Here is a 12,563-nt window from a genome sequence, read left to right as displayed (position 1 = left end):
GATGCATGTTTTAACCTTCTTTGTTGTCATCCCTATATAACTTAACCTCCATGGGCATGTGAATATATATATATATATATATATGTCACACCCTTGGTCTTTCAATTTGTGTGCAATTTCTGAATCCAGTGTAGATCGAAGTCTAGAGATCCCATATGTGCCATAAACCTGCAGACATTGCACCCCCCACAACGGTGGTGGCTCACTATCTAAGGGAGCCACCATGGAGTAATATAATTGTAATTCTCAATAGGCTTAGGTTGTGTGGGCGTGGTGTAATCATGTATTCTTTTCCCCTTGTATAAGAAAAAAGAGGTTTTTCAAGGGTTATTCTCCCAAAATGGAGAATCCTTCAACGCCCTTCTTGATTTTATTCGACAATGGTGAGAAGATGGTTGCTAATGTTAGTCTCTCTCACTTCTCTGTGGACACTTATTCAAGTAGTGTATGGAGTTATTCATTGGTGACCACCCTCTCATCATGTGAGACTCTGCCTGGTTTTGATGTTTCTGCACGTTAAGGGTCTCTGTGTGCATTAAAATGTCTGAAAGGCAGCATGTTACTGCTAAATAAAACACTTAAAAAATCAAGCGAATAAACAGCACTTCAATTCTTTCTTTATTCGTCCTTCCGAAGAAGGTCATCAAAGATACCCCATATTAAAAACATCCAATAAAATCATACACGTCTCAACAATACAAAACTCATTCTCCATTTAAAAAGAGTACAATAGCAAGCAAATACTGGAATTTTTTCTCTGAACTAAAGTGACAATACGAAGCGATTAGGTTCATAAATAGCAGCAGATATTACCTAATAGTGCAAAAGACAACAGCAGCCATAAATAGCAACAAATAAATAACCAATAGTACATGAATAATAAAAATCAATCCTATAAAAAGGTTAGCAGCAGGGGTGGACATTTAAGCAGCAATACAGATACAATCCATGCAGGAAAATGGTAACGTGCATTGGAATTAAAACAGCATGCTTCTTCTCTTTGCTTAAATACACTTCAAGAAGCTCCCAACAGCAAAGCAAACATCATGGTTATTGAGTTGCTGCAGAAAATACAAAGCTGCTTTGCACTTGGAAAATTTGTGTCTGCGCAAAAGAGGTATTAAAAATTTCCTGGTAAATGGACAAAAAAATACATAATGTAAAATGGTTTGAAATGAATGTTCATCACAAGGGCAGATAGTAATAGATTCCAAAGAATACTGACCCATGGGAAAGCATACCAACCACCGAAATGACCCTATCCCGAATTTAGTCATCAGATTTCTTTCGTGCACATTATTTACATATAGTAAATACGGGGCAATATAGGGAGGTACTTGTATAAGGCAATAATCCCTGACAGTGGGTTTGGCTACTTCGGACAGTTCCCTACACAATTCTTTATGTTTCCGAAAGCCCACCAACACCCTCTGTCGATCTCCTTTGCCAATTAGATCTGGGTACTCAAACAAAGAGGAGTGACCAAGTTCCGTAAGGCCAATTTTAATGTTTTGGAGCCAGGGGATACAAAGACCACGAGTACAGCTTAAACAGTCTCTAATAATTGCCAGATTAAAATCAGACTCTTCATTTGTCCAGATAGAACACCAGGTAACTAGAGGTGCTGCATTTATGGTATCTTGGACATACTCGAGACCTAGCTCCAAATGGAGGGGAAAATGTGGCAAGGAAGGGGGCACTCCTAAAACTCTACAGCAAAATCTATTCTCCTCCAGCTGCATAGCAAAAACATCCCTACAACCCCAGATCCCCATACCATATGTTAAAATTGGAATACATTTGCGCTTATAAATCTCTGAAATAAGGGCTATGGGCTTTTTACCTATGGACATAGCAAGTGAATAAGTAGTGCTAACTGCGCGTGTGAATCTTATTATTCTATTATTTATGCAGGTATGCCATGTACAGCCTTCATCAAAATCCAGGCCTAAGTATGGGAAGGAACTAACCCTTTCCAGCTTTTTACCCTCTATATTCAGGCTACAGGACTTGGTATTTTTGGGGCCACAAATCAATGCAAAAGTGTTCTTATAGTTTGGCTCCAGCCCCAAGTCCTTAATAAAGTGGACATAGCTGGAAATTTGTTTTTTTAGGCCGATCGCAGTCCTTGCCATAAGGACTGCGCCATCCGCATAAAGAAGTACGGGAACAGCTTTTTTCTCAACTTGTGGCACATCAGCTCCGACCATAACTAGAGTTTTCTTCAAGTCGTTAGTATAAAGGAGAAATAAGATTGGGGCGAGAACACATCCTTGGCGCACCCCTCACTTATTGCTAAACTGTTCTGAGCATTCGCCGTCATTACCATACCTCACTGAGGCAGAAAGATCATGATGGAGAAGCCTCAGAAAGGAGACCAGGCCCGCATCGACTCCCGTGATTACTAAAATGTCTCACAGCACTTATATAAAGCACTCCAACCAGTGATTGCTAGGCAGTTTGACTAATCGCACATCAGTTCACCACACATACTCACCAACTTGCGGGCAATTCAGGGACCATACGGATCATATACCCCTGTGCTCAATTTACATGTTTCATCATTCAAGCTGTAGACATTATGCCCTTGGGTTTTTTCTGCTTCTTCTTTAATAGATGGTCTGCCACAAAGAGTTCTCTGTAGGCACATCTGTTTTTTATAGACCCTTTGGCTATCTGATGAAATCCATACCTACAAGACAAAAAAAAGAAAACATCTACAAGTGGCTAACTCTACACATACCCACTTGAAGGCAACAAATAATGAGCAATGGCAAAGCCAATTGGTCTGACCTTAATAAGTGAGTTGTTTTTTTAATATATGTTTGCAAAAACACCTTGCACAAATAGAAAAATAACTAAAACAAAGGAGTGGTCCAGCAGCCCAGACACATCAGGCCTGTCATTGAAGTGTACTCCTCTTGAGTTAGCTGTGCACAAGTGATCAGGCAAAATGCAGTCACTCATAGTGCAAGACAGCTAATAGATTAAGTAAGCAGACACAATGTGCTGTGGTGAGTGGAAGCTTAATTGAGAATGGCACTTGAACAGACCAGAAGATGTAGAGGTCTGATTGAAAGTGTGTGTATATATTTTTATTTGGATTTTTTGGGGGGAAACATGAGACTGGTAAGAGCCCCTACACTGTCTCTAGTCCAATCCTAAAAGTGCATCTTTACACGTGAAGAGTCCCTCTTCACAGAGTAATCGTCTAAGTGCGTGTTGTGACCTGGTAACAGGTATGTGGCCTTATAAGGATGATTAGTGTGCCCCTTTCCCCTTTGTGTAGATTATACATATGTATGTTACCTGGCTGTTTGAAGAGCGATAAAGGGTCCTAATCTTGTCCCTCGAAACCTCTCTCACCCCCAGCAATGTTTTGTTCTCGCTCTGTGGGAGTGTTTACCTGAACACATATTGTTTTAATCTGAATAAAGATTATTGACAAGATTTAGCCTGCAAATTGAAGAGTCAGACTGTTCACGGTCTGCAAAAAAAAGTATTCACTCTGTTAAGACCAGCAAGAAGTTTTCTTCCCAAGGGACACAGAAAATGCGAAGTGTTGCACGCACGCTCTGACGGAGCACCTAATCTGGCTACAAAGACACGTTTTGCCACCTTTGATCTCACCCAGAGTCAGATTTGGACCAGATATTGGCCTGAACACCCAAAAAAAGGTGGCCCACATTTGAGAATTGCAACTTTTTGTGAAGCATTGACTTTTTAGTATAAGGGGGATACTGTTAGGATAATGTTATGGTAAAGAAAGCCTTCTATTGCCTATATGGCCAGTAACATTGGCCAGGACTTAAAATGCCATTATTCCACTGAAATTCACTCACTCTTCTCCTGACACTCTTCTTGAGGCCCATGAATCACCCTTATCCCATGCTCCCCTTTTTATCTCGGAGTCCCCTCCTGTATATTAGTCCATTATCAATATATATCCTGATTAAGGCAGCAAATGGTGAGCCAAAACGTTTTGTACAAAGTTGATAATTGTTGATAAAGTGTCTGGAAAGGAGAGGGAACTACCAGATCAAATTCATATTGCTTGGTGTTTTTGTCTCCCTATACCATGGCTTATTCAGTAGATATGTGTGAATGAATAGAGGTGCCTGGAATAGTATTTTACTCTTTTAAATATTTTCCTAGCTATGCTGGGTACTAAATGATATTTGATGGAAAAAGATTATGACAATTTAAATTGCCAGTGACTGTTCCTTTTAATAATGGGGGACAGACATATATTTATATAGCTGAAATTGTGGGAATGAAATCCTCAGTTGGGAAGTAATGATGAGCGTGGTATCAATAATTAAATAAGATTTGATGGAGAGGGACTAGATACTCTCTAGATGCAGAGACTGGCCCAATTTTAATTTAAAAAGAGCAAAGTCTCTTACCATGGACAAAAAGATAGAAAAGACAAACTCTTCTCATGGCATTTGGAATGCAACAGAGAGATGCTCATTGTGAGTGCTCTGTGGAAGAGTCCGCATGGACAAAAGGCTGGAATAGGCCCTCAACATTGACTCTGTAGCAGAAGAGGCAAGCCTCAACACAAACAAAATGTTGATAAATATATGTATCTATATAATATATACACTCACTCACTCTTACTTTCTTTAAGGAGCTCTTGGTCAGAGTTGTTGAATGAAGGGCTGCTCAGTACCGAGACAACTGACCAACACTTGGTTTCATCTTATCCCACTTTCTTCCACCATCCAACACTTCCTGTCTCTTTGTTTGACTCTTGAAAATTAATTTTCCTCTCTCCTTTCTCCCTTTCTCTGTGTGTTCTATGACTGTGTTACCCTGTTTTTCTGCCTTTCTCTCTCTTGCGCTGGTCAAAATCTCATGTCAACAAGCATTTACAATGCAATGGTTTCGCCTTTGGAAAAGTTAGAGCTATTGGCATTGTAAATCGTAAATGCCACACACAAACACACAGACCCACACAGAGTCCCACACACATACATACCTACAGATACACACGCAGAGCCACACACACACACAGAGCCACATACTTCCAGTAGTCGGTGGGCAGAGTGGAGCAGACCAGCACCCAGCCCGACAGGGCCAGCAGGAAGGCCACGATCTCCCCCGCCATGCTGGCCATGGTCACCGGCGAGGGTCACAGGGCACAGGTGTCAGAGCTGAGGGCACGGGTGAGGGCAGAGGGCACAGGGGTAAGAGCTGAGGGCAGAGGGGTGAGAGCTGAGGGGTGAGAGCTGAGGGCAGAGGGGTGAGAGCTGAGGGCAGAGGGGTGAGAGCTGAGGGCACAGGTAAGAGCTGAGGGCACAGGAGTCAGAAGTGAGGGCCTAGGAAGAGCTGAGGGCAGGGTAAGAGCTGAGGGCAGAGGGGTAAGAGCTGAGGGCACAGGTAAGAGCTGAGGGCGCAGGGGTAATAGCACACATCTCCCCCTCACTCGCCTCCCCCGCACGAACAGTAGCTCAATAAAGTACAAGAACATAAAAGGAACACAAGAAACTGAATACATAACAGCCAAACTAAAGGAACATAACACTGAAACAATGAAAGTAAAATAGAACATCATGAACCATGCATACACCGTACAGGAAATAAGCTTTGGGAGCGCGAGATGGGTGGATGAAGGGCGGCTGAGTGAGTGAGACTGCTGGAGTGGGAGACAGGGCGAGTGAGATGGAAGGGGAACTAGATTCAGAGAATGTGTGGGGGTAGGAGACCGCTGTAGTGCGTGAGGGAGCACCAGGTGGGTAGAGACAGACGGCGAGGGTGAGACGGCTGGAGTGAATGAGAGCTGACATAAATGAAGTAAGTTGCAGTTAACTGGAATGAGAAGAAATTGGCTAGTGAGAGTTGGGGAAGTTTTTGTGAGTACATGACACTAGAACTGAGAGATGGGAGACGCTGGAGTGAGGGGGCAGCCTGGGCGCGTGGGAGGTGCAAATAAATCAAACGAATTTCGTTGTGCACAGTGCATCCCCAAATGCAATGCACTGTGCGCAACGAAATTCGTTTGATTTATTTAAATGTTTACTTAACTGCAAACCTCCATTATCCATACATTACTGACCCCCACCCTGCCCCTCCCCCTCCCCACGTCACCGCCCCGGCAGGTACTCCCCTACCGACCGCGGCTGGGATTGAGTAAGAGCCAGCTGGAGTAAACAGGACCCAGCTGGAGTAAATAGGACGCAGCTGGAGTGAGTAGGAGTCAGGTGGGGTAAAGAGGACTCAGCTGGAGTAAGTAGGACGCAGCTGGAGCGAGTAGGTGAAGGCAAGAGTCCACAGGAGGCCACACCTGTCAACTCATCTGACAAACAAAATGCCTCCCCATGCTTTCAGGGGATCACCCGCACTTTTGAGTCCAAAGGTTGACAGGTATGCGAGGCCGCTGGAGCGACGGGAAGTGGGCAGCGGGAAAGGCGTGCCTGGACAGAGTGGAAGATCTTGGGGGGAGTAGGACAAGACGGGTGTAAGTACGAGTCTGCTGGCATGCTTAGGAGTCGGGATGGTGAGTAGAAGTCACCCAGGGTGACATTGAATCTGGCTAGTGAGTGAGCAGGCGAATGCAAGATAGCTGCATAGTGCAACAGAAGTGAGTATATGACGTCACGGGGTCTGCCCTGTGACACGAAGCGGCATTTCTCCAGATGACTGTAAATCACACTGCATAGGCCTCTCTGGCACCCCTCCACCCACCCCACGGGCCAGGAGATTCCTGTCACCAGTACAGCCTTCTCAATACCTGCACGGCACACACTACTGGTGCACAATGCAGGCGCGTGTCCGCCCCAACCTCCTGCTCAAAGCCTTCCCTTACTGGAACCGCAAGGTTTCTCTAAGGACGGTACAGAATCCCCTCTCAAAGCCCCGCTGTTTGAGGTTAACCTCAAAACTCCTCCTCGCCCTCAGCCCCCTCGACTCCCCACCCCCATCTCCTTTCACGATCCACTTCCTCTCCGCTGAACATCTGTTATCAGACAGCCCTGCTGCTCCAGATGGAGGGGCATGGCAGATAAGAGACCAGGGTATCGGATCGATCCCGGAGGGGGTGGTGCTGCACCCCCACCCCCTCCATCTTTTTAAAGAGCTCTTCTTGTGGCTTTTATTGAAGGTAGAATGTGACATCTGCCAAATAAGCCTCAGTCAGGCGCGATGAGCAGCAGCCTAAAGGAAAATGACCCCCTCCACGAAAAATGTGGTAGAGGACCCTAAAGTGTCATTTGAGCAGGCCATACTTGCATTTTTGCAAAGGCATAGCACCAAGACTCCCTCATCCTGGCTGCAAGAACCAAGGCTAGCCCCCGGCGCTAACACAATGACTGCAGGGAATACGATAGTTAACAAAGGAATAGCCGGTGCACATCTCGGAATGCAATACCTGGTTGAAGCGCAATCTATTCTCTGAACTTCCAAAATTCCTAATGTTTACTGAATTTCGGAAAGCCTGGTAGTGGACGAGATTGGGAATAGTCAGACGCAGCCTCTTACACTGAAAACAAGCCGAGGTGCCGTGACAGCGGGAGGGGGTGCGGGAGCCGGGCGACTGGCGGGAGGGGGTCGCCTTAGAAGCCACGAGCACCGGCACTTTAACGAGTGGAGAGTGAAGGCAGTGCGGCAGGCCACCCCATCCACCTGAGTGCCGGGGGACCACTGGAAGCTGGGCTGAGTCGGGGCGAGGCTGCACAAGACGGCAGCCGAGCTGCGCCAGCCTGCAACAATGAGGCGTGGGCATGAAGGGCTGAGGTGAGAGCGAAGAAGGAGGGAGAGAGAAGGCGCGACAGGCGCTCCAGAGCGAGTGTGGAAGGCAGACCTGAGCGAGGGACAGGCAGCGGAGCAGCGTGTGCGCCGACAGGCAGGGTGACCGGGGCAATGCTTCTGTGTGGCACTTTATTGATAAACATTACACCGTTTTTACTTCATTTCTGTTTTATGGTACCATTGCTTCTTTGTTTTTGTGAGGCAGGAACCCAAAATCGCATGCTCCATCTCTAGACAAATTGTTCCTCTTAATGTCACATTGCAATCTCCCCTCTCAGAAATAAAAAGGCTATAGTTTTCTTGGTATGAGTCTCGTTATTATGGTCTTCAGCTCTCGGACACTAAAACAACAAGCATTAAGCACAGGCACACGGACAGCGGGAGGGGGGGCAGGAACGGGCACACGGACAGCGGGAGGGGGGCGGGTTAACGGCACACGGACAGCGGGAGGGGGGGTGGGAACGGGCAAACGGACAGCGGGAGGGGGGGCGGGAACGGGCACAAGAAGGCTCGAAAAATAAAACAGCACTCACCTGGACATCTTCCGGCGGCAAATGATCAAAACATGGCGTCCAAAAAAAAAAAAAAAACGCCCACCGCCGCATGACGTGGGCAAAAGCCTAAAATTCTCTGGAACGCCCACGAATGTGCTCCAGCATTGACGGACAGATCTCTGTTCCAATGGCTAGCCTCCATTTATGGAGCTAGCCAATGGATCAGAGGGGCGGGACTACACACACATACTCTAGACAAAAGTTTTCGCCTGCGCGAAATGCTGCTTGCGCAGCTTTCGACAGGCGAAACCTAAAAATGAGTGCTTGTGCCAACCACTACCAACGATCTGCACAATTAAGTAAGCACTGTGTGGATGTTGTGATAAAAGGACGGTGATGTGTTCAGTGAGGACAAATAAAGTGAGCTATAGACATTAGTGGAACAGAGTCGAAAGGCAGAGCGTTGCTGGAAGAGGTAGGAAAGGAAAGGTTCATACAATTTGAGTTGTTGCATAGCGCATTCCACTGAATGTTCTGCCATTTTGTAGCACTGAACCCAACATGTGTTTTTAATAATATGATCAATTTTTCTCAGAAAGAGGAATCGTTGGTTTGGAACTATACAGAATGAAGGCTGCAGGTTATATCCATGGCCACTGGAATAATGTGATTGTGTGGCTGCAGCTTTTTTCACATATAGATTTGTCTAATTTGCCACATAATCCATCATCTGCCTCATAATCTGCAGTTTTAACAAAAAAATGTTTTCCCAGCTCAAACGGTTCAAAAGTTTTTTAAACCGCAGCGACACAAGTGGCTGTGCAGTAGAAGGCCTTAGTAATACTTGGCCATACCTTTCTGTTACTTATTTCTATATTTAAGTGTTAAACTGGTACTAATGAGGTGCTAACTAATGCCCAGAAACAGTTAACAAGTGTAAAATTGAGAAAAATATTGAAGTAATACTAGCATAAAATTTGCAGCATTTTGCTGCTCAATTTTCCTTTCCTTGCAGTATAATTTATGCAACACTGCTACATAATTTGAACCTCCAATACTGCATAATTCAAGTGGCCCGGTCATATCAATACAGCCCAGCAGATAGCACATTAATAACAGTGCTGTCTTAACAATTAAACTACTGGTGTAAACATTTTCAGTTTCACTGGTTTTGTTTGAAAGGGCTATATGGGTTTTTTGTTCCAAGGAAGGAGTACACGGTCAAACATTTGGTCTCTCAGAAAAACAATGACCCTTTCTGTGGGGTAAATCAAAAGCTGCACTGCGGCGGCTCTATGGCCCAGTAAACTCGCTGCCAAGGGTATCTGCTGACAAAGCCTCTCAATTAAGTGCCAAATCCCAAAGAGACAGGTAAGGCAGGGGGTTGCTTTCTTTCCGGTTCAATTCTGGGTTTGAGATGGGAGGTTGGTAGAGCAGCAAGGGTGCCTTCCCTGGCCACCCTGAATGGAAGTGGGGCCAGCCATCCACTGCGGGGAGGGAGCAGAACCCCGCTTATTGCCCCCATACCTTCCCCTTCCAAGGGGAGTGAAAACTGTGCCCTTAGTAGCAGCATCTCCTGTGGCGAGGCCTCACTGTTTACCCTAAGAGGCCAGGGCGGGAGCTCACACCACATGCTGTGCCTGCGGGGTTTGGACCATTGTCATTCCAAAAATGACAATGGGCATCGATAATCAGTGCTGGGGTTGGGCAGGGTCTTTTGCAGCCTCTCCAGGGCCAGCCAGAACAATGATGGGGAAAACCCAGCCCACATCAAGCCTCGGGCACCTGCCGAATGCCCGCCATTCCGACCCTGCGTCCCATATACTGGGATATAGCGAACTGTGCCCCTCGGACTTCATTCTTTCTGCTTATAAGGGACTAAGGATTCATAGTCACTCCCTCCCCTGCCGCCATTCTGACCTGCTACATACTCTTGACAGACAGTTTAAATGAGTGACGGTGCAGAACAGGCAGCAGCAACAGCTGCCTTTGATCAGTTGATTAAGAAAGTCTGTGCAGCCCTGTTACGTGTCATTTAATTGGCGGGGCTCAGCTCGAGTGTCCGCGTGGTAATTGCGAGGGCCGTTGCCTGCCCGCGCGGCGGTTTCCACATGAAAGCCAGCGCTGGGGGTCACAGGGCATGGCTGCAAGGTGTGCGGGTGTTAACTGTCAGCGTGCGCGCAGTGACAGGCGAGCCGCCGAGGGCTGCCAGAGCAAAGCTAACATTTGACCCTTATTTAATTGGAGTATTTCTATGTGGTCGCTGTCGCGATGATTTAAACTCCTCGTTAGCTTCGTCATGAAGGCTAGTGTTTCTTTTCTGTTCAGTAGTTAACTTTTCACTGTGCTGCCTTGGTGTGGTGTATGGAACACTCGCGGACGATTGACACAACCTTTGCGCGTACGTGGAACTCAGATGCGCAGGAAGTGTTTGGGGAGTGGTTATTGGGACTGTAGAACGAACACCTATGCACTCTTTTCTGGGATCTTCCCACTTCCCCAATAATGACCCTTAATGCAGTACTGAACATGTTGCAGTAACCGCGGTCTATAGGCTAGAGATGCCGGCCCGGGTGATTGGGGAACCAGCTTCGAATCCCGGCTGCAGCTAAACATCCTGTGATTCTTGGTTAATCGCTTAAATATCAGGGTCAACAATTGTGTTACTGCCCTAGTTCTACTATAAAGCGGTGCTGTGTATTTGGATCAGGTTTGCGCTATTAAAAAGTTCCGTTAGGGGGCTACCAAGCGTATATCCAGTTCATTTCATGTTTTTGAAGATTTGTTAAAAAACGCACGTTTCATAGCCACATAATAGATTTAAAAAAAACACAAGTCACAGCAGGTCTAAATATCCAATAAAGTATTGCCAACTTCATCGCTGCCATTAAAAAATGGCATGAAAAAGAAGCAAGGTTGTGATATAATTATTTATTTAGGAGTTTTATATAGCGCTGGCAGGACCCGAGGATATCAGAGCGCTTTACATCAGTACACGATTACAACAAGATAACAAGGTATGGCAACTCAGTGAATGTCAACATAACAAAGTAACTAGAAGAATCAGCTCAGGTAGGTCAGATCAAGTCACGTCTGTGGTTAAGTATAGGATAGGGGAAGTTGGGAAGGGGGGATTTTCAAGAGACAATGAAGGTGGAAACGTAGTCTAGTTGGGCAGTGGGTGATTCGTTAGTTGAGATGCCCATTGATTAGGAGATAATTTAACTCTCTCTTGAAGCAAGGGAAAGAGGGGTTTGTCCTAATATGTATCGGTATGGAGTTCAATATTTATGGGGCTTCTGAGTTTTTTTTGTTTACCATGCCCTTTTGAGCTTTGAGATGAGGTAGGTTGGTTTTCTGCTGTGTAGGGCTTTGTGGATAAGTCAGGCTGTTGTGAAGCTACAGCGCTTCCTTCGAGAGTCATCTCAGATCTTTCAAGGTTACTGCCCTGGTCATAGACAACTTGCTTCCTCAGTCTACACAGAGTAGCAGATATCCAGGTTTGCAGTTAGTGGGCTAAATGGTCAATAGTGAGTCTAGTCCTTTAATACTCAGGTGTCTCAGTGAGCTGATGGTCTGACTTTGCAGAGCGCATCAACAGTATCTGCATATTCTGATCCCAGCATAGATAAGAAGAGGTCTTGGATATCTTCTGTGCTTGTCTGCCACTGTCTTGTATACCCTTGGGAATGTGATCAATAGTTTCTCCTATGAAGCCAAATGACCTTTACTCTCTCTTGCATCAGATGTTTTATACCACCTCCTTTCAGATGTACCCCTGGGATTAGGAGGAAATAGAGTTGTAGATTGTTATCCTATTGGGAATCCACGCAGATCACTGGGGCATTCTCAAAACCTCTGTCCTAAGAAAATATGAGTATGTTTCTTTAAGGCAAAGTTCAGCGAATCTCTCTAAAAATGTATTTGTTTGAGATTTCTTTTCAATCTTGGCATAAAAGCAGCGAATGCAATCCCCTCGTCCTATTGATGAGTCATTTTGTTAATATTCAAAGAAATCTTAAGATTGTTTCCCAAAGAAAATAAGGTGTAATGGGATTTTGAGACCACTTGCCTCCCTATCATCCATTTAATCGAGCTAGCGGAGTGGCTTGGGGCCTATGACTGTTTTTCAGGTACTTGATATTCATTGCTAAAGATTGTCAAGTCAGATTCAATTCGAGAAGAATTTGTATTTTCGATGTGTATAGCAAATAGTCAAAATGGTGCAGTGTGCTGATCACTGAACTCCGAAGAATAAACTAGTTAATAATTGTTGATAGAAGCCTAGCATGAATAATAGCGCAAATGATGATTTTC

At 45.5% G+C, this 12,563-nt stretch overlaps 1 protein-coding gene across 2 annotated transcripts in view; it reads left to right on the top strand.

The window, feature by feature from the left end:
* The window catches only part of GAS6 (growth arrest specific 6), a 347,916-nt gene that overhangs the window by 34,311 nt on the left and 301,042 nt on the right, over positions 1-12,563 (top strand). The gene's annotated exons all lie outside the window — the stretch shown is intronic.

The sequence above is a fragment of the Lissotriton helveticus genome, chromosome 8 (assembly GCF_964261635.1).
Source record: "Lissotriton helveticus chromosome 8, aLisHel1.1, whole genome shotgun sequence".
Taxonomy (NCBI): domain Eukaryota; kingdom Metazoa; phylum Chordata; class Amphibia; order Caudata; family Salamandridae; genus Lissotriton; species Lissotriton helveticus.
The sequence above is the reverse complement of the archived record's forward strand: the minus strand, read 5'-3'. Positions and strand labels throughout refer to the sequence as shown.